The 26,106-nt window shown below is 41.8% G+C and overlaps 1 protein-coding gene across 3 annotated transcripts in view; it reads right to left on the bottom strand.

Annotated features, from left to right (window-relative positions):
* The window catches only part of LOC6557797 (RNA-binding protein Musashi homolog Rbp6), a 167,273-nt gene that overhangs the window by 29,646 nt on the left and 111,521 nt on the right, over nt 1-26,106 (bottom strand). The gene's annotated exons all lie outside the window — the stretch shown is intronic.

The raw sequence follows: 26,106 nt of genomic DNA, 5'->3' as shown, positions 1-26,106 counted from the left end.
ACCATATTTTTCATTGAACAATAACATAAAAGTTAGTTACGTATTTTTCATTAATACAAAAAACCGATTGCACATATCTGTCACTTATAATTATCAGTTTATTTTTTTATTCTTGGAAGATGGATTGCGTTTTCCATTTTGCCATTTACGTTTTACGTTTTTTTCTTCCTTTTTTCATCGTATTTTCAATCAGTTTTTACTGCAGCAAACTCTTGAAATAATTAATACTTTACTTAGCGGTGATTAGCTGACCTTTTCCGTCACATTTCCCTTTCGCACAACTTTCTGACAAACTTAAACATAAAAAAAGAAAGAGAAGGAAAGCCACTTCGTATATATGTCTGGCGACTGCATAATTAAAAAAATTTGCTAGGATGTAACAACCCCAAAATATCCAGCGACAACGGGAGCCACAACGCCATTCATCCTGGCACACGAAGTGGACGAAATGACAGCCTCCGTGTCCGTCTCCGTCTCCTCCTGCCACGTCAGTTGACGCCTTCTCCGATTCCGCAGTCGTTCTCGCTGTCAGCTTCAACTATGCTCCCGTTTTGAACAACACTCACACACACACACACACACACGCGCACACACCGACACACGTACACACACATCAACACGGAGAAAGAAAACAGACAAACGGTTTGTGGAACTCTTGGCGTTGACATTGTCAGCGTGCAGAGGCCCAAAATATATATTTTGCGTGCTTCTGTCAAGTCGCATTGCGTTCAGGAGGCGGAGATGGTAGCTGGATGCGGGGGATGAGAAGTGGGAGGCTGTATATTGTGAGGTCCTGCCTGTGGGCTCTGTGACGCCCATTCCTCATGTTTGTGCGAGTGATTTATTTGACTGACACTTTTTTCTGCGTTGATTGCATCGTAATCCCAACATAATGAGTACTGTTATATTTCATGGCCATTTTCGTTGCAGAGGCCCAAATGAAGTAGACAATTTTTCAAAAACAAAGACGATATCTAATAGGGCGGACTTGGGTATGGGTATTAGTTTGAGCATGGGTATATGGGTATGGGAATGGGTACGGGTATGGGTTTTGGTGTGGGTATATTGGTGTGGGTATTTGGGTCTAATGCTGGAAAATGGTTGTTCCATTGTGCATGTGACACACGTAGGCCACTTGAGGACCCCAAACACGGACATGGGCGCTGAGCACGAAGAGAAGACGGGCTTGACACAATTTTTCGCTCAAATTTCCATCATTTGTTTGCGTCGTTAAGTTTGCGCAATTTTCAGTCTAATTTTTTTTGTTTTTTTTTTTTCGGTCGACCAACAACTATTTGTATGCTTCACTTCCAACTATTTCAAATGGCCAATCAAATGGTTTTCACTTTGTTCATATTAGAGGAAAAAGCCATGAGAAGGATTGAAAGTCTTGACTGCCAAAAGCAAACTTTAATTTAAAATGTTTACGAGAATGGTCTATAGTGTTTTTTTTTTTAAATCTTTAAAAATAGTACTCATATTGTGAAATAAGTGTGGCTGTGAAATGCATTGAGCAAGCCGTAGCTGGAATACGTATGCATTTGGAATTTGTTTTGGGTTTCCTGGCATGTTCCAAAAAAGATTGTCGGGCAAAATTTACGACCTGAGATTACACGATGCAGGCGAGTACGGGTGCTGTATATGTGTATATGATGAAATTGGCTCAGACGTTGGCTAATTTCTAGATCTACTCGGCACTCGGAGAGGCAGCTCCTTGTTGGCTGGCTTCGTTCTGTCGCAGCTGTGTGCGATGGCAATAAAAACTTTTATTATTGTCACACGTACCAGGAGCAGCCAGTAGCAGCAGCAGCAGCAGCAACGGTAGCAGCAACAGCAACCAGTACAGCAAGTCCAGCCTCGACTATGGCTGCGTCTACGGCTTCAACTGCTGCATAACCTGCGTACACACTTCCGTTTTCCGCTTTAGCGTTGTCCTTTTGTTTGTTGTGTGTTGTTGCTACTTTTATTTTTTGTGGATGTTGTTGTGTTGTTGTGTGTGGGGCAGAGAGGGCAGGGGGCACAACAAAATTGAATAAAATGGCCTCAGTTAATGGTTGTCGGGCTGATTCAGTTAGCGCATAAAATGAGCAGGACCCCAAATGCCTCCTGCTAGCTCCTGTTTCTCGTTTCCTGTCCGCTTCCTGTGCATGTGCCTGTGCTGTGTGTGTGTGTGTGTGTGCGAGTGTGTTCATTCAGCTCCTGTGTGTGTATGTGTGTGTCAGTATTTTTGGTCACAAATGTGGCACGGCCTAAATCTCGGTTTTACGAGCGCATTCTTTTGTTGTTTGTTGCCGTCGCTGCTGCCCTTCGCCATTGTTTTGTTTATTATGTATTTGTTTCATTTTTACATACTTGTTTCTTTCTCTTTTCCGTGCGCCAGTCTTTAGTTGGCCCATTATGCGACGGACTCGATGAGGTGGGCGGTGGTGAGTTGTGGGTGGGGTGGGTATGGGTGGTGTTGCGGGTACAATGTGATGTATGTGCCAGTATTAAAATGAAGCTATGCCATCCATGCATATTTGCCGGAGATTATATGTATGACAGTCGAACTGTGTTTTATAACTTTATAGCAGTGCGTATAACAGTTGGCAAATGTAACAAATTGCAGTGCGGCTCATGAATAAATGCATTTCAAATTCCCCAAAAAGGAAAAAAAAATGTATTAAACGTAGGAAGAGTGGGGATGGGAAGAAGGGTGGGTAAAAGATTGGGAAAACGCACGAAATATGCAAGAGTAGGAGTATAGTTTAGTCGTTTTCCAGCAGCAGCAACCTCCAAAAGCCGCATTTAAATGAACGACGGCAAGTGCAGAAATTTGGACTGGCAAATGTCAGTCACGAGAGATTGAGGTTGAGGTTGAGACTGGCAAATGGGGAATGGAGTGGAGTGGAGAATGGAGAATGAAGGACGAGTTGTGCTCCTGTGTGGATGACGAAATGGCCGCTCGCCTGGCAATCGCTGGCAGTCGCTGGTTTCGCTGGTTCGTTGGTTGGTTGAGTGTTTAAAACGGCTATTGTGCAGCTTGTGGTTGCTTTGCAAATTGAATAAAAGTTCATTCGAGTGTAAGAGAACCGATAGCAGCATACACCAACACAACACACTCACACACACACACACAGAAACAAAAAAAAAAAAAAAAACCGGCAAAAACTGCGAACCAACGAACATTGAATGAATGTGAATGTAATCGTTTTGCAAATGAAAATTGATTTTTGAATTGTGGGCACGGTCCGGTTTCTCTCTATCACTCGACTCAACTCAACTAAATGAAATCAACGTCGGACAACAACAACAATAAGAAAAAACGTTAACTGTTGACGATGCGCAATTTCAGTTTTAATTTAAATCTGCACAATTTAAATACCATACTTTTAAATCCCAAATTGTGATGCAACACGAGCAGTAAAACTAAAAGCGGCAAACAAAAAATTTCCATAAATGATGCAAAGCTTAAATATTTCAATGGTTGCCTCTCCTCTAAGCTCTAATTGTGTGTGTGTGTGTGTGTTTATGTGTGTAGGCGAGTGTGCGAGTGGGTGAGATTCGAACGCAGAAAACTATGCTATACATTTTTTATGCTGCCCCAACAATAAAAGCAGAAGAAGAAAAAAACATGAGGCAAAAATGCGCTTGCTAGTTGACGGCTCGGGTTGGAGCTTGAGCTTTTGCTTTTCCTTGGGTTCGGATTGCTCCTCACCCGATGCTTCTCTTTCTTATACCACAGCGTTTTGCTCGATTCAGAGAATGAACAAAACGGATGGCAACGGGACGCTGCGGCGGACAATCAGACTGGCAGGCAGGCAACAAAGTGGATTTGAATTATTCAAAAAATGCGATTGTTATTTGCAAAATGTGCAGTGAATTGAGACGCGCACAGTCAAGCAACGGAGAAGAAGACGTCGACAATGCTAGCTGCGATTTACGTTGAAAATAATGTTGTATTTATGAGTCGAACAGTTGGCCAGAGGCGAACCCGTTCCCTTCACAACCCTAAATTGGATTCAATGATAGTGTGAATTGCTGCAACTCAGTATTGTTAAGTCTTTGAGTTTATGCAGCCGAAAACGCTTCAGCATTATCGTAGTAGTGCATATAAAAGATGGTTTAATAGTTTGTCGAAGAAGACCAATTAGAAAGCTCAAGTTTAAGTTATAAAATTTGTGGCATTTATGAAGCATGAAGTCTAGTCTAGACAAGTCATAAAGTTTAAGAACTGGAATTTGCAGGTGATCTAAACATCCGTATAACTGTTGTAAACTAGCAATAAAAAAGCGCTGGGTAACTGCCGTAAATGTGTCATCATTTCAGTAGTTGGTTATAACAGCTAATAAAGGTAAATCGGTTGAACTTGAAGAGCACATAAATATTGACAGCATGATAGTTGTGAAGTCCATTTTAGAAGCAGTAAATATCTCAATATGATGGTTAGCTTATATGAAAATGCAGTAAGGAAACAATATGTAAAATACTCTTTATTTGTATTAGGGAAAACAAAATGTTTAAATGTAACCTGAGTATATTATATGATATATTATATATTTAAGTCTTGGGCAATGGCTTTACTTGTGTAGATCTTATTTTTCGCACAACTTGGCTTTCATATATTATATTCGCAGTTTGGTGATGTCCTTGCTGCTATATCTTGCAGTTTGAATAATATAGCATAAAAACATTGGTTGGCCTTGCATTAATTGACAGTCGCATCATCAGTCTTGGTCGTTCACTTTTATTCGTTTGACAATTTCTATCCATATAACAGCTATTTATCATCACAGCAAGTCACAATGGCAAAATAATTCCAACCGTTGCACTTCTCCCCTGTCCGGCGCAAGTCATTTAAAATGAAAGCATAGCTGAGTTGGCTATGCGCCCGACAACGACAGCCACCCACAAGGAACAACCACCGGTCACGAGGCATTCAGTCGGTCTCATTCCGGCGAGAAAACCGAAAAAGGTTTTAATCAGTTATTCATGAGGCCGAGAGCACTACGTCAAACAAAAGCCGCTGTGCCGGTTGACATTGAAAGCCGTCCAGCTGCCTGCATGCCTGCCTGGCAGAAGAGATGCAGCCATCAGAGATGGAGAATAAAATGCGAAAAAAAGATTTATGAGCTGGAAAAAAGGCTGCATAAGTTGCCAGCGCACAACTCTTCTGCTTTGCAGCAACAACAGCACCACCAACAACAACAATAATAAATGCTGCAATAACAATTGGCTGCAACTTAAAAGACGAAGTAAAACGGCGCAAAAAGGATTTGTTTATTTTTCGGAGTGGGGAGCAGCAGAACAGACTGCCAAATAGAAAAGGAAGCGAACGGGGTTGAGAATGATGACGAAGACTGACTGACATGTCGACAGCTAGACTATGATGATGACTGGGCAGGTGGTGGGAGGAAGTGGGGCGTCTTATGTTGACGGAACCACTCCAAACTAATGAGTATGCATATTGTATGCATATGTGTGTGAATGAAACGAAACGAGAAGAAAAGAAAAGCAATGAAAAGGGTAGGCAAGCAGGAGGCGCGTGTGTTTGCCTTTGTTGCAACTTGCAACAACCCAAAATGCACTTGGACGCCTTCACAGGTAGCGAGAAACATGTCTTCTCAAGAGTCACTGCAAATGGGAGAAAGAGAGAGAGAGAGAGCGAGAGAGAAGGAGAGGGGCTCATCGCTGATTTTGTTTTGTCTGCGCTGACAGAGCCTTCAAATTAGTTGTAGCACAAAACATAAATGCAAATGAATGCAAGCAAAACAAACTCCGTAAAAAGGGTTTGCGCCCCAGCTAAGAAAAAAACCCACCCTCTCATTAATTCAGGGCTGATTGGACTTTTTGTTTGTACTTGCAACACACACACACACACAAATGCACATAATTTGTGTAGGCTCACATTCACAAGCGCATTGCACTTAAGTAGCTTGGTTTTCAACAATTACATTGGACGCCTTTGCACATTACGTGTACGTAGTCCCCCTCCCCCCTCTTCCAACCCACTTTCAACTCTTGGAGTCGATGTGTCTGTGTGTGTGTGTTTGTGCTGATTGAAAATTCTTGTGCGAAAAATGTTGACGTCGACATTGCTGTCTGACATGCTGCTGCGGCTCATTACATTAATTGCTTTGGCTTGTCTTTTTGCGACAGGGAGCATACCCAACTGCATACAGTGCGTATGCGTATTATGCATGCGCATCTGTGTGTTGGTGACTACATCTGTATCTGTATCTGTGTATCTGTGTTTGCCTCGTTCTCTCTGTGTGTGTGTGTGTGTGTGTCTCAGTCGTTACAGCATTCGCATTTCAATTTCAATTTTGCAATTTTGGCAGCTGCCAGGTGGCGCTGTCGCTCCAACTGTCTGTTTTGGCCCATATCATGGCAACAGAACATGGCCCGAACTGAACTGAACCCAAGCGAGCATCGGGGGCAATTCGCAAGCCTTTTTATCGCTTCTGCCCCTCATCAATTCACATGACTAACAGATTTGCGCAGCTGTTTCCTTCACTCTCACTCTCACTCCTCCTCCTCCTGTCTCTCTCTCTCTCTCTCTCTCTCTATCTCTGTCTCTGTCTCACATCTATCTCTGTCCAGCTGTCCAACTCACTGACTATCTGTCTGACTGAGTGTCTTTCTCTGTGTGTGCATGTGTGCGTCTGTGCAGCACGTAAAATGTATGTCGCCTGTCAAATTACTTGAATCTGGGCGCTACTCTGCTCTGCTCCCCCTCTATCTCTCTTTCTCTCTCTCTGTTTTAGCTCAATGCAGTTGGACCCACATTTGTGCGCTTGGTTTGTCGTGCCAGTCAAGCATAATATGATTATGTAGATGCTGCTTCCTCTCCACAGACACTCACACATTCAGAAGCAGATATATATGTGTGTATAAATTCGGTCTTGGCTGGCAGCGCATTATCCTGTTTCCCATACGATTGCGAGAAGAACTATGACTATAGCATCGGAGACTATATATACAATTGTGCGCTGTCAAATCGTATTTATTATTTTATGTTTTCATTTTGGAAATTGCCATTGCTTTTGCTGCTGCTACAGCTACAGCTACAGCTACTGCTACAGCTTCTGCTGTGATTACACAAAACAAAAAGCATTGTATGTCAATACTGGTATGTGTTTCTCTACTCCTGTCTCCCCTCGGTCTTCCCTCGGCTGTCTGTCGGCCTGTGCAACTAATCGAGTGTTGCCGGCGCGCGTCAAGTGCTACCGCCCAACACTCCGCATGCCCGCCCCCTGTCGATTTTCATTGTATGTGATGGCCAAACAAAAAAAGTAGCAAAACCAACAAACATACACTCATGACTTTTAGCTGTGCCGCCTCTAAGTCCCTTAGCAATCAGAATTTAGTATGCAAATTTGTAAAATGAAATTGCATCAATATTAGAAATCAATATTTGGGTTCACTCCGATTAAAAACCAACCGAATCGGAAACGAAACGAATCGAATCGAAACGAAACCAAAATTTGCAACTGCTACCGCTGGTGCTTTCAACATGACAGAATGCTTTCAGTGTCAATTTGGCTTAATATGACGCGAAAAGTGGTAGACGCCATTTTTTTTTTTGCGAAATGTCTTGGGGCAAATGAGGGAGAACAAGTGCTACAGATCCATGCCTTGACCTGCTGTGTGCTCGTGGCAGTGTGTGCGTTTGTGGATGTGTGTGTAAATGTGTGTGGCTGCTATGATGGAAACAGTTTGCAACTAATTAAGCAGCACGCACAATCTAACATGCAAGTTAACACCACAAGCAGCAGCAGCAGCAGCAGTGGTGTTTATGAGTGGTTGCCAGTTGCATAGTGGTGCGAATGTGTCACAAACCAGACGGGACTGTTCGGCTTTAGTAGGTACTTATCAGAGTTCTTAGGCAATCAATTAAGGCTCACTCACATGCATGTTACATACGGGACACGTTAAGAAACTAGGTGATTAATCTGTGCAAAACTTTTCCGCCTCTTTCTGAACAAATTTCCCAAACAATTTGCTAATCCTAATGCGCAAAAAGTTATATAGGCATAAATTAATTATGCTTATAGATTATTTTAGTTGTTCAAATTATTATATAGATTACTTATTTGCATTCCTAATAAACTTCAACTTCAATGTACGTTACTCATTTGCTACTAATTGAAATTCACTTTCACAGCATTTGTGATGATGCTTGCCCCACTGTGCCCTCCGTCTGGCTGTTTGAGTAGGTAATATGCAATAAAAGCGATATGCTGCCGCCCCGCTGTTGCCCCCAATCGAAAGCGATATGCTCACCACATTTGACCGCAGTTAACAAAGTTCACACACACACACACACACACTCTGTCGTAGGCCAGACTTGTGTGTATCAGTGGGTGTGTGTGAGTGCCCGGGCACACAATAATAAGTGACGCATTTAATCTGATTTGCTTTATGACATGTTCATGACGAGAACAATTAAAATGTGCGGTTGGCTAGGCAGCAGGCCATCTAGACAGGCCTGGAGGGTAGCTTTGCCAACTGGTACTGTTGGTGTTGTTATTGTTGTTGTTGCTGTTGTTGCTGCCCGTTATTGGCCGGCGTAAAAAGCAAATTGTTTAATGTGCTGTGAATAAGTGACAAAACAGCTGAACTTTGCGTAGGCATCGAACACCCACCACCACCCCTCCTATACTATAAGCCCCAACTCCCCAGTGGCTAGTCAGGAGAAAGAGCACGCTCTATGTTGACATTAGGTGTGGAGTTGGGGGCTGGTGTTCTTATCGCACGTAAGGGATTGTGCCCTTAACAGGGCTGCTGTTGATTCTGCGAACTTGAGTTGACTGCGGCTGACATTGTTGATTAGCTAGTTGAGTTGTGTGTGTTTTATTAATGGCACTGTCCCAAAATGTCACGACTTATGCATGCATATATATATATATATATATATAGAGGCAAGAGCAAAAGACTCTGGCAATCGACTTGGCTCAAAACTAGCTCCAAAACTGACAATTGTCTGGCCATAATTGCGACAATAATTGCACATAATGCGACAATGTGCTCATGCAGTAAAGTACTCTGTATCTCTCTCTCTCTCTCTCACTCTGTGCTGCTTCTTCTTTTAGCTGACGTACTTACACACCTCTTTCTCTCTCTCTCTTTCTTTCTGACTTGCAGAGTAAACTTTGTTGCAGTTTGTTTTTACTATTGTTTTGTAATGGCAAAATTATAGACCCAAGCGACGACCCTTAAGCTTCATTTCTCCAGCTTCACTCACTGAGAGTTGCCCTCTCTCTTACTCACTTTAGCGGCCTCTCGCTCTATTTGGTTGTGCTGGTTGGGTGACTGACATTGCCAAGCAGCAGAGGAAGCAGTCGCAGCAACATCTTCGCCGTCGCCTTGTTCATCTTTGGCATTATCTACTTCCGCCATAAACAGCAACAACTTTTCATCTTTGTGCCAAGGCAACATTTTTGTCTTTGTCTGCGACGTTTTTCTCTTGACTTTTTCGTTTGAGTTCCCCTCTCTATCCCTCTCCTTCTCTCTTTGCCACCCCCTCTTGCCACCTCCTTGGCCGGCAGTTTAACAAACGCGCGCGGCACGTTGTGCATTTTTATGATTTTTATTTTGATTTCCTTTAAACTAACTTTGCTGCCTGCCGCAACAACAACAACAATAACAACAATAGCAAGAACAACGGCAAGAAATCGTTGCTATTTTTGCAAATTGCCTACAATGATGGCCACAAGTTCATCCACTCTCCGCCCGTGCTCCCCTCTACCTAGCCCTGCAGCCACAGTCTCTTTTTTTCAATGTTACGCTTGGAGTAATGGGTCCGATGGGAAGGGGATGGGTAGTGGGTCCTGGGCAAACCATCAGCCAATTTCTGTTACTGTAGCTGTTGTTGTTGCTGGTTTTTTGCCTTTGCCTGTTACCCGGAAAATATTATTTCGCTTGACTTTTACAACAGCCCAAACGGGGCCGTCCATAACTCCTACACGGGCTCTATGTCTTCTTTTTTTCTTTCATTTTATTTTTTTGTTGTATTTCTTCGTTGTTGTTGTTATTGTTTGTGTCAATGTCGCCTGTCGCCGTCCAAACTATTTTGCTATTTGTTTTGCCTAACTCGATTTTTCACTGGTTGCCTTTTGTCTGCTTGGTTGCCCGCACGCTGGATGCTCTCGCAGGACAGCGCCTGACTCTGACACATCTGAGGCAACACAGCCAAACAAACACACACACACACACACACACTCACACACACACACATATGTACAAACACCAAAACACATTTGGCAAAGCAATGGCCGAGAATTTTTCTATTTTCAGGCCCTCAGCCTGTAATGTTTTTTTTTTTGGGTAGTTCTCCCTCGCCTTTTGTTGTTGTTGTTGCTTTTCTGATTTGCCATTCATTTTGTGCTTGTAATGATTTTCATGCTAATCACAGCAATTGACGCGTATGCGACTATCTCAGCTTGCCAGTCAGTTCTTCAGCCTGTCTCTCTGTCCGTCAGTCCGTCAGTAAGTTGCTCAGTTTGTCAGCCAGTCAAAATAATCGAAGTGCCTCGGTTTTTCTCTGGCCAAACAATGTCAAACGCTCGTAATCGCAGTCAAATCACAATTTGATATTCTTTTTATGTTCTTCGCTGAGTGTACAACATAATAACTTTGCCAGTAGCTGTAACGCATATTGGGCGAATGAACTATAAAGCTGATTCTTGATTAGCATAACAAGCGGAATCAATATTCAACTAGACTCACATCTATGCTAAGTTAGTTTTCGATTAGCTGTTAAGCTATTTCATGTGATAACAACTTGCTTTCATATTGGACTGTATAAATTAATGTTTTTTCTTTGGTAACTGTATAGATACATTTATGATGTCAGAATACAGAAACTGAATGCAATCATCTTCACAGTTGATGGCAAACTAGGTCGGTTTCTACGAATTTTAGTTTTCCTCCTTCTATAAATGAAACTTTTGCTTGTAATCAAACAAATATTTTTGAAGTCGCAAACAGGTTTCGAATCCCTATTTCACAAAATGAGTGCAATCAATTTCCCTTTATGTTTGCTTTAGTTGGATGTAAGTAAACTTTTAACAGAAGCATTTTTGCAATTTTATTTCAAAAAGTCTCTGTACTCGAAAGGAATTAGAATTATAAAAATTCTTGGAAATTCCTGATTCAAAGCTTAAATACAAATAAGTTTTCTGCATGTGTTTTTAGTTAGTTTTTTTATTTTGTATTTTTTAGTTAAATATCTACAACTTTAAGTGTTTCAATTTGGATGCAGAATTCAATAAGAATACAAAGACATTTCTTAATCATCACATTTTATATATTGTAGCATTATTTGTTAAAAGTTCAAATACACTTTTTGCCATTTTTGTCCTTTATTGACAGTTGGGCCATTGATCTATTTTACGCTATCATTTATTGAAAGGAAAATTGAAAGTATTTATCACGTTGCTAATAAATGAATGCCAGCGATGAATGCGAGTGCTGCTAAGCCATTGCACAATTTTTCAAAGTTGAAATTAATAACGTTTTTTTGTCGATTTGCTTTTGCTTTGTTGTTTTTCTTATTTTGGATGCTTCTGCGTCTGCTTCTGCTTTTGCTTCGACATCGTCCTCGTCAACGACTTTCATTTTGCTTGCCTTTAATTTTTCTTTTATCTGCCATTGAACAATGGCCAGCACAATTTGGGTGATGAGTAGCGGTAGGAGCACCAGCAGGAAGCTGGATAAGCAGAATGGCTGGAGTTTGTGTGGGGTGTGCGGGAGGAGGCAGGAAGCATAATAAATTAAGCGCTGCCTGGCCGTTGCCTGCCACTTGGCCAAAATAAATTGCACTAAGCGAAAAATAACAACTCAATCCATGGAACGAGCGTTCAAGCGACAAAAACTGCCGTTCAGAAAATTGAAGCAGCTCCAAGCAACGACGACGACGACGACGACGACTACGACGACGATGACGATAGCGATGGCAACTACGACAAATGGAAAAAGTGCGCAGCACAATGGTCCAAAAAAAGGAAGACAAAAAAAAAAATATAGAAGCAAAGCAGAAAACAGGGGCAACAAAAAAAGAAAGGGATATAAACAGATTACGTCGTTATTGGCGCTGACCAGCACGTGCCCACACATGGACATGCATGCGGACCTGGGCAGGCAGCGGAATAGAGCAAATGGATGAGCGAGCGTATCCCGGTTAGCGGGCAGGACACTCCTCATTCCACTCTCCTCCATTGCTGACCGTGGGTTTCTCGATTGATTTTGCGTCGTCGTTCGCATCACCTGCAGGCTAAGCTGATTTTGAGCTCAGTCCGGCAAATAGAGATAGATACGAGAGGCGAACGACGACTAAAACAGAGGTGAGCATTGCGAGAATAGAGGAATACGGGCAGCCTGACAGCTAGCCTTGTGCCTGGATGCAGTGCAGTGAAGCGTTAACGTTAACGTTTCGTATCGCCTGTTGTGTCGCTCTTGTTGTCGCTGTTGGCCAAGTTGACAGTGCTGCATTAATTTCATGTCTCATGTCTTCTGCCGTCTCCTGCGTTGACACCCGGTTACCGGCTATAAGTCTGCAGTGCAAAGTCACCTGTCCAGTTTAGCTACTGGCAACCGTGCAACAATTCACGTGGCTACCATTTCTTAATTAATTTGTTCATTTATTGCAGGGCACACGGGACAAGGATACGCCGGTGGCAAGCTGCTTAGAAGCCAGCCACGTTGATTGAGTCTTTAGTGCACAATTTTGGGGTTATCTCCACGGCGGCAGCTGTGCGCAAGTTTTCTCCTTTCAGCTTTTCTCTAGTGCTGCCGCTTTCTCACTTTATACTCGCCGCTTCACGGACCAGGGCTTATGGAAAACAATAACAAAAACATAAATCAAGCAAGTCGGAATAATTTGTGTGTGGTTCTCCGTTTTTTCTTATTTTTTTTTTATATTTTCATTTAAGGGGTTCTTGTTTCCTTTTTTTTTCTTTCTGCTGACCAACGGGAAAAAAACAACGCCGACAAAAGCAGAAAATTCAGCAGCAGCTGCATTTTTCATGTCCCGCTTACTGAACAACCAAAACGTGAATGGGAGGATTGTAAGCTATAAGCCATAAGCTTTAAAGCACCTCCAGCAGCATTCATTGTTCAATAGAACCAACTCAGCTCAGGGGCTGAAGAGCGCTAAAAGACCATGATTTTGTCACTGATTGCCGGTGAAAACGCATTTCTTTTTCCAGCTGAGATTCAATGAGGTTTCACTCGATTTTTTATTATTTTAAGCTATTGTTCAGTTGCAGTTGTCTACATAAGCTGCAATCGTAGAAGGTACTTGTTCTGTAGACAGGAGTTAAAAAGTATTTAATACCAAGCATTATTCGATGAACGAATTTAATTTTTATTTGCTGCCTGCACAGCTAAGTTTATGAAAAGCTTGAGTAAAGTCTAAGCTCTAACCTAAGCTTTTAACTTAAATGGACAACTTTTGACTGGCTCATTAGTGAAAATAAGTAATAGTTGTTTTATATAAATTCTTGTGGCAACTGGCGCTAATCGCCGTTGCATCCGGTGCAAATCACTTGAGCATCTTAACCCCGTTTCCCCAACTCTTATTCCCCCATTACACTTAACGATCCCATGGCCACTAATTTAGAATTATGCAAGTCAGTTGCAGTTTACGTTTACGCTTTCAGGGCTCAAGACGTTGTTCATTATGCGTTCATTCTGCTCAGGTTCTGAGGTTGAAGCACAAGCTAAAATTGCGACTGCTGCTGCTTCTGCTTCTGCTGCTGCTGCTGCTGCTGGTACTTATTATTTATTGCGCCTTAGGTAATGGCCAAGTTCCAAGTGCCAAGTTCTTTCAGTCAACTTGCAATTTTTCATGCACGTTCATTATTATCATTGCCCCGCGCCGACTCTCCGTGTCACCCCGGCGCATCACTCGAGCTTAACTGCAGCAGCCGTCGCTGATAAGCGACGAAAATGTGTAGAAAGCTGAAAGTTTTTGCACAATTTTTTATATGCCGCGCCAGCGGAAGGCAGAAATGTCGACAGTGAGTGGGGCCCCAAAGGGAAAGGACGAGATGAAAGTAATGCAAGAATTTATCATTGCAAAGGCAAAGGCAACGGCAACAGCAACGGCATCAGATACAGCTTCAGCTGCAGCCTGGGCAAATAATAAAAGAGCGAAAGAAAACTGCAACGCGCCATTCAATTTGATTACTTGCGTCATAAATACCGGAAGCGTCAGAGTATTGAGGCGCCAAGCTACCCCTTGCATTCAACATACACACACACACACATACACACAGCAAGACACACACTGGCAGCCAAGATATGTGCGTGAATGCAGAGCATCCCACAGCGCGTTGGATGAATGACGGCGGTAATATCCTGTGACGCATTGACGCAGTGACGCAGCAGCTTGCCAAGCGGCGAGATGATTTCTGAAGCATCTCTTTAGCTGCCGCGCTCTTTTATACACTCGAAAAGAATCTGCTGCTGCATGAAAAGCATTAAAATAGCAGCAGCAGCTGCAGCACTGTAAGAAAACGTATTAGTAACAGACTATTGAGACGCTAAAGTGACTCAGGAGGATGCGGGGGTTGTTGCAGGATATGGCGTGCAGGATGCCCAGCTCGTGTGAATTCTTACAAGTGCGAGCTGCAAAATGACTTATGTGCTGCAGGCTACAAGCTAGCAGCAAGTAACTACGAGGACAACGACGACAAGGACGACACTATCACCAAATCAGCAGCGCAGCTTGCATAAAAAATTTAAAGCGCTGGCGATAAAAATAAAAAAAATAAGAAAAGAGGGGACCGACGCAAAATGACTTTGGTGGCGCACATACACACACTCACATGCATACGACATAAGTGCTTATGCAATAAAAAAAGGATGTGATGTGCTTGCCTGTGTGCGTGTTGTTGTGTGTGTGTGTGTAATGAGTGATCGTGTGATTTTTTATGCCCGCAGTTGCGCTGAAAGGCGATTTATCTTGGACTGGCTGGTTGACTTCTTGCTGGTACAAATCAAACACACTCCTACACACATATATCACACACACACACACACACACACACACACACATATGCATACATATACAGAACTGTAAGCTGAGTATAAAAAGTGGCAGAAATGTAAGCAAAACAAACCCAAAAAACAAACAAAACGCGTCTCTGTAAAAATGTAAGTTGTGGTTGGCCAAAGCAGAGAAAGAATCAACAAAAAAAAATAAACAAAAAAATGAAGGAAAAACATGGCAAAAATATCTAACTAGCTAAGAGGGTGGGCCAGAGAAAAATAGTGAGGGGCGTTGATGTGGGAGTCGTGGGGAGATTGAGTTTGCCTGGTCAGCGGTTGGCAGAGATTAACTTTTGGGTCGCTCAAAGCGACCACAGCAAGTGCTTTACATTTAAAACACGGCATCAACAACAAGGGGCGTGGTCAGCTCAACAGAGCTTGTTAGTGGCCATAGACAGCAGTGCGGATGGTTGACAGAAAACGGCATCAGCAACAACAACAACAACAGCAGCATTGTTGTTTACAAAAGCGCATATGGCAAAGCCGCAAGCCGCACAGATTAACAATTAGTTTGTTTTTTTTTTTTAAATTTTATTTTATATTTATAAGCGCATAGCATGCTGGTGAGCTTGTTTGAAAAGGAGTGCTGTAAATATATGCAAATGTTTGTCAACTGATTAATTCATTATTATGGCATATTTTGGCCAACTAATTAAGGATTGAAAAGGCACACCGAAGAATATTTACCCTTGTAGGTTCAAAATTGCCATGTGCACAATAAAAGTCGAAAATAACGAGTTGTGTTTATATTTCTTGGAGAGCACAAGTGACCTTTCCGATCTATAGTTTCTGTGGCAGCTTTATGATATGGTAGTCAACCCAATTTATTATATGTTCTCCGTACAACAGAAAGTCAAATATATGTATCTAAGATATCAACAACGTAGCTCAATAATTCAGAGACTGAAACTTTCTGCGCCAAAAAGTTTGCTACAGTTTTTGGAGAAATGCTCTTTACGCAAGCGAGTCGTTGTTGTTAATATATCGCCATTCCCAAATAACATATGTTGGAGACTGTTCATAGGCCATGTATATAGCTGTTGGGACGATGCAGGCAGACACGCATATTGTGAGTGCTTTGGGCTGCATAGCGTATTCGCCACGTATTCCAATTATTATTGTCGTTGTTGTTGTTTTTGCTGTTGCTTTTGCCTGCTGTTGTTAGCTGCTAGCTGTTGTTTTGATATGTATTTATGTTAGCACGCAGCAGCCAAATACAACAAATAAATGAGTGTCGACGACGGAGCGACAGTTAACTGCAGTTAAAATGAAATAAAACATGGAAATGAATTATGATACATGTGTTGCTTGCTCGGCTTGGCCGAAACCATTGCAAAAGCACCCCGAAAAACCATAGCTACTGCTGCTCTATATGTTTCTCCTACTAAAGCAGCGAACTGGCAGCAAGTGGCAGCAGTGGCAGCAGTAGCAGCAGCAGCAGTGCTCTGGCAGCAGCCACTCATTCATTTAAATGCCATTTTAAACTTAAATGAAAGTTTATGGCTTTTTATTTGCATTGTGCGAACAACGGTGGCCGTCGTGTTGCTCATGTTGCTGTTATGTTTATACCTGCCACGAGTAAGCTATATATAAATAAATATCTGGGGTCTATTCGTCTTTCCTTTTCATTTTTTTCTTCTTTTTTTTGTGGCTGTGGCTTGCAATTTAAAATCCAAATTCCATTTTATTTTACTTTGGCTGCACGCAGCAAATAAGTCTTCATCAGGCAATAACTCTGGAGAGCTCGCTTAAATATGCACTTGAATATGTGATTAAATTTAATATGGCAATTTTTGGGAAAATGCATCCACTTGCATTTTACGCAAAGGCTTTAACATTTTTATGCTAAAATTGTTTGCTCTTGAACTTTTTTTTATTGCTGACTTAAAGCTATTTAAAGCTATTGTGGTCTTATTTAATTGAATTGAAGAGCTCGTCATAGATGTATTTTCACGGTGGAAGAACATATATTCGTTAAAAAAAACTAGCTTTATACCGAAATATTATAATGCTATTATATCGGATAAGCAAGACAAACTTTTTTACTTCAAGTCAACATTTTATGTTCATTAAATAATTAAAACTTAATGTAGTGAAACATTTAATCCATTCGGCTTTAAGTTTGCAATTATAGTACATTTTCGCCATTAATTCGAGGCTTATAAATATTTTCAATTTTGCAGTGACTGTGACTTCTTATGGATATGGAAAATATTATAAAAAATTCTTATTTGTGGGTTTATATAAATATTTCTTCACAGGTATATCCGAGTCGTTCCTTCACTGCATGTTTCTGTTTTTGTTGTTAACTGATGTACCCGTGTTGTTTGTCACATATGCTTGTAACATTTGTGAGGGGGCTGCCTGCATGGCAACTGCGAGGGCGTAGGGAGTGAATGACAGAATCCGACGCTAACACAGCAGATCAACACCCCAAAACGCAGCAGCAGCAGCTGTGTATGTGTGTTTCATGTTGTTGTGCTGTATTGCTGTTGTTCTTTTATTGCAAAGACGTGCACACATCTACATGCATACATACATACATACATACATACATACATTTACATACATGGGAAACGTAAAAGTCGACACTTTACATTCGCCAGGGCAATATATTATTTTTATTTTTGTTTTAGTCAGAGAAATTCGTTACCTAACCGGACACAAAAACCAGTCAGGTAGTGTCAGCAGCTACAATACCAATTGGAACAAACAATACTCACACACACACACACACGCGACTATACACAAAAATACACACGTACAAATTGCTGGCAGCATAAATCAAATTAATTTTGTAGGCGGCAACATGCGCCATTTTGTAGCTGCCCCCATTTTGGCGGATCCTTGTGTGTGTGTGTGCTTTATTCTTTTATTTTACCAGCCGCAGCACACACATTTCCCGCACACTCTCCACATGAAAAGTGCGTTTTAATTGCAAAGATGCTGCCGCGTTTGCGATTCGACGCTAATTAGGCGCACAATTGCCACGAAATAAAAAGTCAGAAAAACAAAGGCGAGTACGTGACTATCTCAAGCTGTCGAACCCACGAGCAGGCGACCAAGTGGCTCCACTGTGTGTACCCTTCCTCGTTTTCATCCCCTCCCAGCACTTTCTCCTGCTGTCATGTCGCCTGACTGTCAGTCGCGATAAAAACGTACTTTTAAATTGTCGTCGCTGCCAACACGCACACACGTGCAGAGCAAAGCGAAAGCAACAAAAGCAGCAGCAGTCGCCATATTCGCATTCGTATTCGTATCATCAAATGAATATTCGCTTATTTACATCTCTCGCAAGTTGCCTAAAGATACACACAAAGAGCGCTGCTGTGGCTGGTTAAGTTGTGTGTTGTGGAGATTGAGGTGTGGCTGGAGGAATTGGGCTGGAGTCCCTCCGCGTGTAGAGCCTGACAAAATGAGTTTTATAGCATTTTTTGTTGTTGTTGTTGTTGTTGTGTCAGTATGTGTGTGCTTTGTAAAAGGACTGTCTGCTGAAAGGTTTTAACCTTTGATTCAACAGCTGGGCTTTTAAATTAAGATTTTGCCGGGGTCGCTTGCACAAAAAAAAAAAAAACAGAAAGCTATCTTGGGCATGCCGAATAATTTATACCCTTGCAGACTGATATCTAAACTGATGTAACTCATTGAAAAATTCGACCAATTGCTCCACTAGGAACTATATAATATAGTGATCTGATTAAGTGTGAGGAGCATAATTGGACGCATACCTAAATAATCCGACCATGCTGGGCTCCAATATATGAACATGTGGAAAAAGATGGACATATTCCAAGTTTGCTCAATATATAAACAAACAGATTGACAAATGCTGATTAAGAATATATACACTTCATGGAAGCCTTCGAGCCTCCTGCAATGCGTTACTAAATGCACGAAAAAATTAGAATACCCACTGCAAGGTTATCAAAAGGAAGACGAATTTCATTGAAAATGAGAAAAGTTGGCGCAGCAAGCAGTGTTGTTTGCTCAGCGACTTGAGCAATGATTTCAAGAAGTTTTAGTGCTATTCAGATGAAATTTTAGTTTGCTTATGCAGCGAGTCAGAGTTGTGGACGCTTTAAGGATTTGTTTTGACTATCAGACACAGCTCAAAACTCAGTTCAACTCAACTTGGCAAAAAATAATTTGCTTAACTTTGAACTTTCCATGAGAATCACAAGATTGTTTCAATTGTACAATCCTTGGTTTTAGTTTGCATTTTGCAGTTTTAGTTTTAGTCTATGAACAACTAACAATACAACAATACAACAAGCTCTCAGGCACACAACATATGGCATTTATAGCTACCTCATCTACATCTAATGATATTGAATAAGCACTTGAAAAACTCATATAAAGTAAACAATTGATTTCCATTACGTACGTGGCCAGACTCTCTATGCCAGCTGGTTCAGACAGCCCATTGGGAGTGCTGCGGAACAACACAAGGAATGTTGCACGTGGTGCTGGGTGAGGGATGGGTTATGGGTGGTGGGTGGTGGGCGGTGGCATGCTGACAGGGAAATAGAGAAGCCGCAAACTTTACAACTTGCCATTTGCTTACCCACCGTTTACTTGCAAATTTCTTTTGGCTCTCTGCAGATTTTTGCATTTTTCTTGTCCATTTTTCTGAGACATGTGTGTATGTGTGGGTGTGTGTGAATGCACGTATGTGTGTGTGTGTGTGCGCATTTGTAAGCTTCTTGCGAGTTATTTTCATATTTGTTTAAAGTCTATTTACCGCAAGTTGACAGTGAAATATGCGAAACTAGCGCGTAGCCAAATAAGTGCGGCAGTTTCCGGTTACAACTGTGGCAATGCCATGGGGGCAGGATAAGAGCCAGGAGGCAGCAGCCAGGAGGAAAGCGGTAGGATTTTGTGGCAGGATGAGCAGCAGGAGATACGGCCTTTGCTTTGCCTGCATGTCATTGCGGTTTGTTTGTTTGCTTGACTTGCGCCCGGGTAAGGATTTCATGTGCTTGAGCAGCAAGAGATAGATATAAAGAGGGATAAAGAGTGAGAGCGAGTGAATGTGGCAGATGGTGAGAGGGGGTGGGACCAACCGCAGCGCTGGATGTCTGTGGCAAATGTGTGTGTGCTGCCTGCCTGTCCGCATGACAATTTGTTGTGCATGAAATCTGCTGCTTCTACTTTTACTGCTGCAGTCGCTGCTCTTCCAATGTTTTTTTTTTGCGCAATTTGCTAAAGCCATGCAAGGCACGAAGCAGATAGCAATATGCAGAGCAGCAGCAGCGGCAGCAGCAGCAGCCACAGCCGTAGACGAGACGCATGAAAATAGAGACAGATAGCTGCACTCAGAAAAACATATTTATTTACAAAACAGACCTGATAACAAGAAATGATTTTTGTTATTTTATGTTGTTATTTGTTGTGCGCAGTAACTTCGAAGCAAGCACAATCAACCATTAAGAGTCATATTTTAAAAAGTAGAACTGTATCTTTCTAAGAATGCAAAATATGTGTATCTAAAAATTAAGCTCTTCAATTAGATTTGATCAACTTTTCTGAATTTCAGATCTTGTTTGTAGTGTAGTGGAGACCATAACCCCAGACCCAGACCCAGATCCAGACCCAGACTCAGGCACAAATCTAGTTTTAGTCTCAGGTCTTAGCTGAACGAGAGATAGGGACAGGGAGAGAGAGAGAGAGTGAGAGAGGTAATGGCCCAGGCACAAATAGTCGTCGGGCTGTGTAAACAAACAGTTATCCTTCGCTTGGCAACACGTATTAGATTTCTGCCTGCCTGCCTGGCCGCCTGGCTGCCTGTTGGCTTGCTGGCTGACTGTTTGTGGTGCTGGTGGTGTTGGTGGTGCTGCTGTTGCAGCCTAGCCACTGAGACGGAAGTAATGTGTCTATCAAAGCATTAACAACGAATGTCTTCGTCTGCATTAGAGGGGAGGACTCTAGCGTTCGTTATTTTTGCAGTCTGTCTCTCCATCATATGAAAAATCCATATATATATATAAGATATATGCTCGCATATATTTATATATATACGGCACGTATGCTGTTGCCATTAAACGCCTTTATGCCAAATTGAACACAATTAAATTAGTTGCGGCCAAGGCGGGGATTAAGCTGCAAGTTGTCAGCGCACTTGGGGGCTCAGGTGATGTTGATATTGTATTTGTTGTTGTTGTTGTTGCCTATGTACAACTAATTGGCTATGTAAATGACAGCTGCTAGTGCAGGCTCTAAGTGTATGTATATTCATATACATATTCATATACATATACGTATATATATACATGCTTACATACACATATGTATGCTGTTAATTACGAGCTTAGGCGATGGTGCTGAAGTATTTGTGGCTTGTCAGAAGGCCCACAAGCCCCCCCCCCCTCGTCCACAATGCCCCTACATTGACATTTTGAGCAGCATCAGCAGCAGCGACGTTGTCATGAAACCTTTTGCTAAGGATTATGCAAATCTGCCACTCATCGTGCACACACACACATACACACAATCAAACTCATGCTCATGCACACACACACACACACACACCCACATGCATAGGCACAAAGCCTTCATTTACATTTACACACGGCTAACTGAAGATTTGCGCTTCATCATAATTTATGCAGCTGGAAAGAGGCACTTCACATTCGCAATACCTCAAAAATTGCCCACAGTTATGCCACACACACACACACACGGGCACAGGGGGCGGCACAAGGACAAACACAAACAGTACTGACTGACGAACTGACTGACTGATACGTCAGGCAGGTGAGCAAACAAACAGGATTGAAACTCTATCTGCGCCAAACACAAGGCCATATACCCTTCTTATTTTTAGGGGGAATATTTGAAAAAAAAATGGAAATAGATATGGGTTATAGGAATGATTATATATATGTTGGATATTTTAATGTAAAAGTGCAAAAAAGATAAGTTGCAGAAAGATATTTATATAATTTTTGACACTTGAAATAAGTATTTTATTAATGTGTGGAAACATAAGCCATCGCAAATATCAGAATATCTGAAGAAATGTATTTATAACAGCCAAAAACAGTCTCACTCTCTACACACTCATACTCGCTCTCTCTCTCTCTCTCTCTCTCTCTCTCTCTCTCTCTCTCTCTATTGCTCTCTCTCTCTCTCTTTATCCGTTCTCTTACTCACTCTCCACAACCTTCTAATTAAATGATTAAACTCGCTTTTAATGAAAAATTTTCTTTATGCTGTAGATTTATTTATTATTTTTTTGTTGCTATATTTTTGCTACAATTTGTTTTGCATGATTTGTCATAATTAATGCCTCAAGAGAGGAGGAACAGCTACCCGGCTCGCCACTCCAGCAAGTCCTTTAGACTGAGGAGAGTCCCATCGACCATTAGTGGGTCGAACATTTGGCAGCTTTCGCTGCACTTTTGCCACTTGCTGCTGCCACTTGGCCTGGGATCCGTTCTACCCCATAAAATGCTTATGAAAAGCGCTTAAATTAACTAACCCTTGGGGCATGGCAAAGCAAACACCGTAAACACCTTTAAAAGCCACAGGGCGATGTCTGCTGGCTGCCTGATAGTTGCCCCCTGCAATTTCCATACTGAGCCATAGTTCAGGCTTGCTCGAGAGACTAAGAGAGAGAGAGAGAGAGTTAGGGGGCCAGAAGGTAGGAGCTTGCAAAATGTGTAGTTTATTTGCAATTTTTTAGCCAAAGAGCTTTGCATTTTTGTTGGTTTTGTTGCCGTATGCTTGTTTTTTTTTTGTTGCTCTCTGTTTCTGAATCTCACTTTCGTTTCCCCCTCGCCGCATGTGAAATTTGTGTTATCGCAGCCTTTGCAGCAGCAGTGGCTGTAACTGCAGCAGTTGCAATAAAATCAGTGGCAAAGGTTGCAGCAGCTGAGGTCAGCTTGGGGTCCATTTCACGAGCGTGTGTGTGTGTGTGATGGTGTGCCAGTTATATGTGAAGCATTTACACTAAAAACTTCCATACTGAAAATTTGAAATTTTCCATTTGTTTTGTTGGCTTGCGTTTGGCTAGGTTTTGGTTTTGTTTGTTGGAAAACATTTCTCTGATTTGCATTTAAAAGGTGTGGCAACTATCAAGCTTATGTGCGGGCTCGGGCCATATCTGAGGTCGTCCAGGTTGATACAGGTTCGACTCACAACGGGAGGAATATAAAGGTAGAGGGGCATTGCGAATAGTTTTTATAGCCACACAGCGGGGCATTAAAACTTTGCTGTTAAGCAAGTAACGCACATAAACTAAAGCTCTTCGCTATTTATACAATTTATTCCATATATAAGCGCACAATTCTAAAATAGATTATGCAGTATTCGCTTTACAAAAGTCATTTTAGCATAGATACATTGCATATGTGGTGGCTTTATTAAAATAGCCATGAATATAAGAAAACGATTTCGGAAAGCAATAATTAATCATATAACCTATTCTTTCTGTCAGAACGGACAAAATCCACTCATGAAAATAAAAGTCAATATGAAAATAAAGCTATATTCGGTTCTGTTCAATTTCAACACAAAAAAAGAGTACTTTTTGTTGTAAATAAGAAAATTGTTTGTTTGTATTCCTCAGCCACAATGAATATTCAGTTTCGTATAATTTATTGTCTTGACTTTCTAAAAAGAAAAAAAAAAGTCCATCGACACAAGAGTATTGCGATAGTTGTTTGCCATTTATTAGCAGCATTCTGACAACAAAAACAGAATTGCAGAACAATGCAATGTAACATTTAAAACCTACAATAACATGAAATGCAAATAAAATATGCCGCTGACATGAGAGAAAAATAATATAAAAATGGGGCGGAAAAATACACAGGAGAAAAAAAAATAAAAAACACGAAAAACACAGATAGAGGAAGAAAATTGTGCTGGCAACATGAAATTGGCTGGTTGCTCGGGTCATAAATTTCTATAAAGACAATCTCGCTGTTGTTTGCGCTATTTCGCTATTGTTGTTTGGCCTATAGTGATTGTCGCCATTCTACGCAACATGCAACAACTATTAATCATATTGACTGCCACTGCCTCAGTTTCTGTTTCTACTTGTGCTTCTGTTTCGTTTTCAGTCAGTGCCTGACTGTGTCATCCTGGCTAATCAATCTTTACCGTGTGCCGTCTCTAATGGCAATGACAACGACAAAGGCAATCTCTCTCTTTCTGTTAAAGAAAAATGGCCGATAAAGTCATTAACGCCTGACTGGCCACCTGCCTCGACCACGGTTCTCCTGATCCGGACACGGATACGGCAAACAGAAGGAGCTGTGTGGCCCGGTCTTAGCCATTTTTGCTATTTTGTTTATGGGCCATGGCGCAAATCTTTTTGCAAGCCCTGCTCGCTGTTCAATGAGGCGGCAGGCAGAAGCCAAAAGGGGATTAGTTGTAATCAATAACTTGGGCAAGTAGTATGTGGAGCTGTGCAGGCAGTCAATGGGGCTGGGACGTCTTCTGTTGTTTTGCCTGTCGAAACTTTCAGTCAAGCTTACACGTTAGCCGGAAGGGAGACTCCAGTGCAATTTACTACCCTCAACTTGAGGCCCTTTTGTGAGCCAAAGTTATTATTATAATTTTCTTTTGCCAATGCGGATTAATTGAAAAGTTTGCCATTAGGCATTCGCGCTTGGTTAAGTTGCCTTGCCTTTGTTTTTTGGCCAGCACCAGCACCAGTACCATCAACAGCCCCACCCCCTATCCACCTACAACAAGAATTATGCATCCCGGAACCAACCATGCCCAACCCATTCACCTAGCTACCTGTGCAATATCATTTTGCAGGGGTTTCAACTATTTGATCGTTATAGATTTTGACAGCTTCATTCGCAGTTATGATGAAAATTACTTAAAAGCATTTTCGCACAGCGCTGATTTGATTGATGGGCGCTTATGTGCCATGGCACAACAGAAACAGGCGATGGCGTCAGTGAGGCAGAGGGGTGTGTGGGTGGGTGTGGTGAGGGGGTGCTGTGAAGAGGGGAGAATGGCGTCGTCATTATATTCGCATTATCGACTGTCGTCGGGCACGCGGCGCAATGAGCCAGAGCAAATGCCAGTTGACGTGCGCTGCGGTTGAAGAGCTGACAAAAACTTGCGCCAATTTGTGTCAATTATCAGGAGACTATCCCCGCCACCGCTAGCGCCCCTTGTCCCCTTCAATCTACCTAAATCCCCTACCTACTTATCAGAGGTTACGTTTCACCTGGTCGACGAGTGAAGTTGCAAATCCGTTGAGTGTTTTGCAAAGTGCGAGCCAGTATTAAATGACAGAACGATGAATGTAGGCAAAGCAGCAAATAAGTTTTTATTTTATAGCAAATAAAACAGGCAATTTATAAAACTTTAAAGCAATTATGAAAGTTTTGCAAAAGTTGCAATGACACTCAAGCTACAGAACAAAGACCCAAAATTCCCATATGTGCTACACTTTTTAAAGTGTAACCATTTTTGATTTGCCAAACTAAATTAATCTTGATTTTATCACTTTTAAACTTCAGCAGCAATCATTTAAAATAATCGAAATACTTGTGATATATTAGAATTGTTTATTTTTATAATATTCACTTGCATTCTCATTTGGTATCTTAAGTGCATCCTTGAGCTTATCTTTATTAAAGATATTTCAGTCAGCGAATATATATTTTGCATATCGTTAATGAAATCCCTGAAGCCTTGTCGTTGAAGGATCTAGTCGCTCATTAAAATCGAAGAGCGTCGAACAAATCGATTTTCGTTTAGTATCGTAATCAAGAACACAACAATTTTTGTTCTCGTGCTAAAAATTTGTTTTGTGCGCTATAACAAGTCTGCAGCGCCCCACTCCCCTGCTTATATAGAGCATGCCTGAATGGAGAACTTAAAGAGCACTCGAACAGCACTCAGCCGCAAAAGCACACACACACACACAAACACATACACTTGATATGCATGTGTGTAAGCCTGATGTTTAAGTGGAGTTTGCTTTGGCTGCAGGTAGGCATCACAGAATTTGGAAAAATGATGAGTGAAGGGGTAGACGTAGAAGCAGAAGCAAGTGGTGGGGGAGAGGAGCAGGAGGTTGAGGCGCCGCCGCATCGACGT

Source organism: Drosophila grimshawi, unplaced genomic scaffold (genome assembly GCF_018153295.1).
Source record: "Drosophila grimshawi isolate 15287-2541.00 unplaced genomic scaffold, ASM1815329v1 contig_44, whole genome shotgun sequence".
NCBI classification, from domain to species: Eukaryota; Metazoa; Arthropoda; class Insecta; order Diptera; family Drosophilidae; genus Drosophila; species Drosophila grimshawi.
This window is presented reverse-complemented; position numbering and strand designations above follow the sequence as displayed.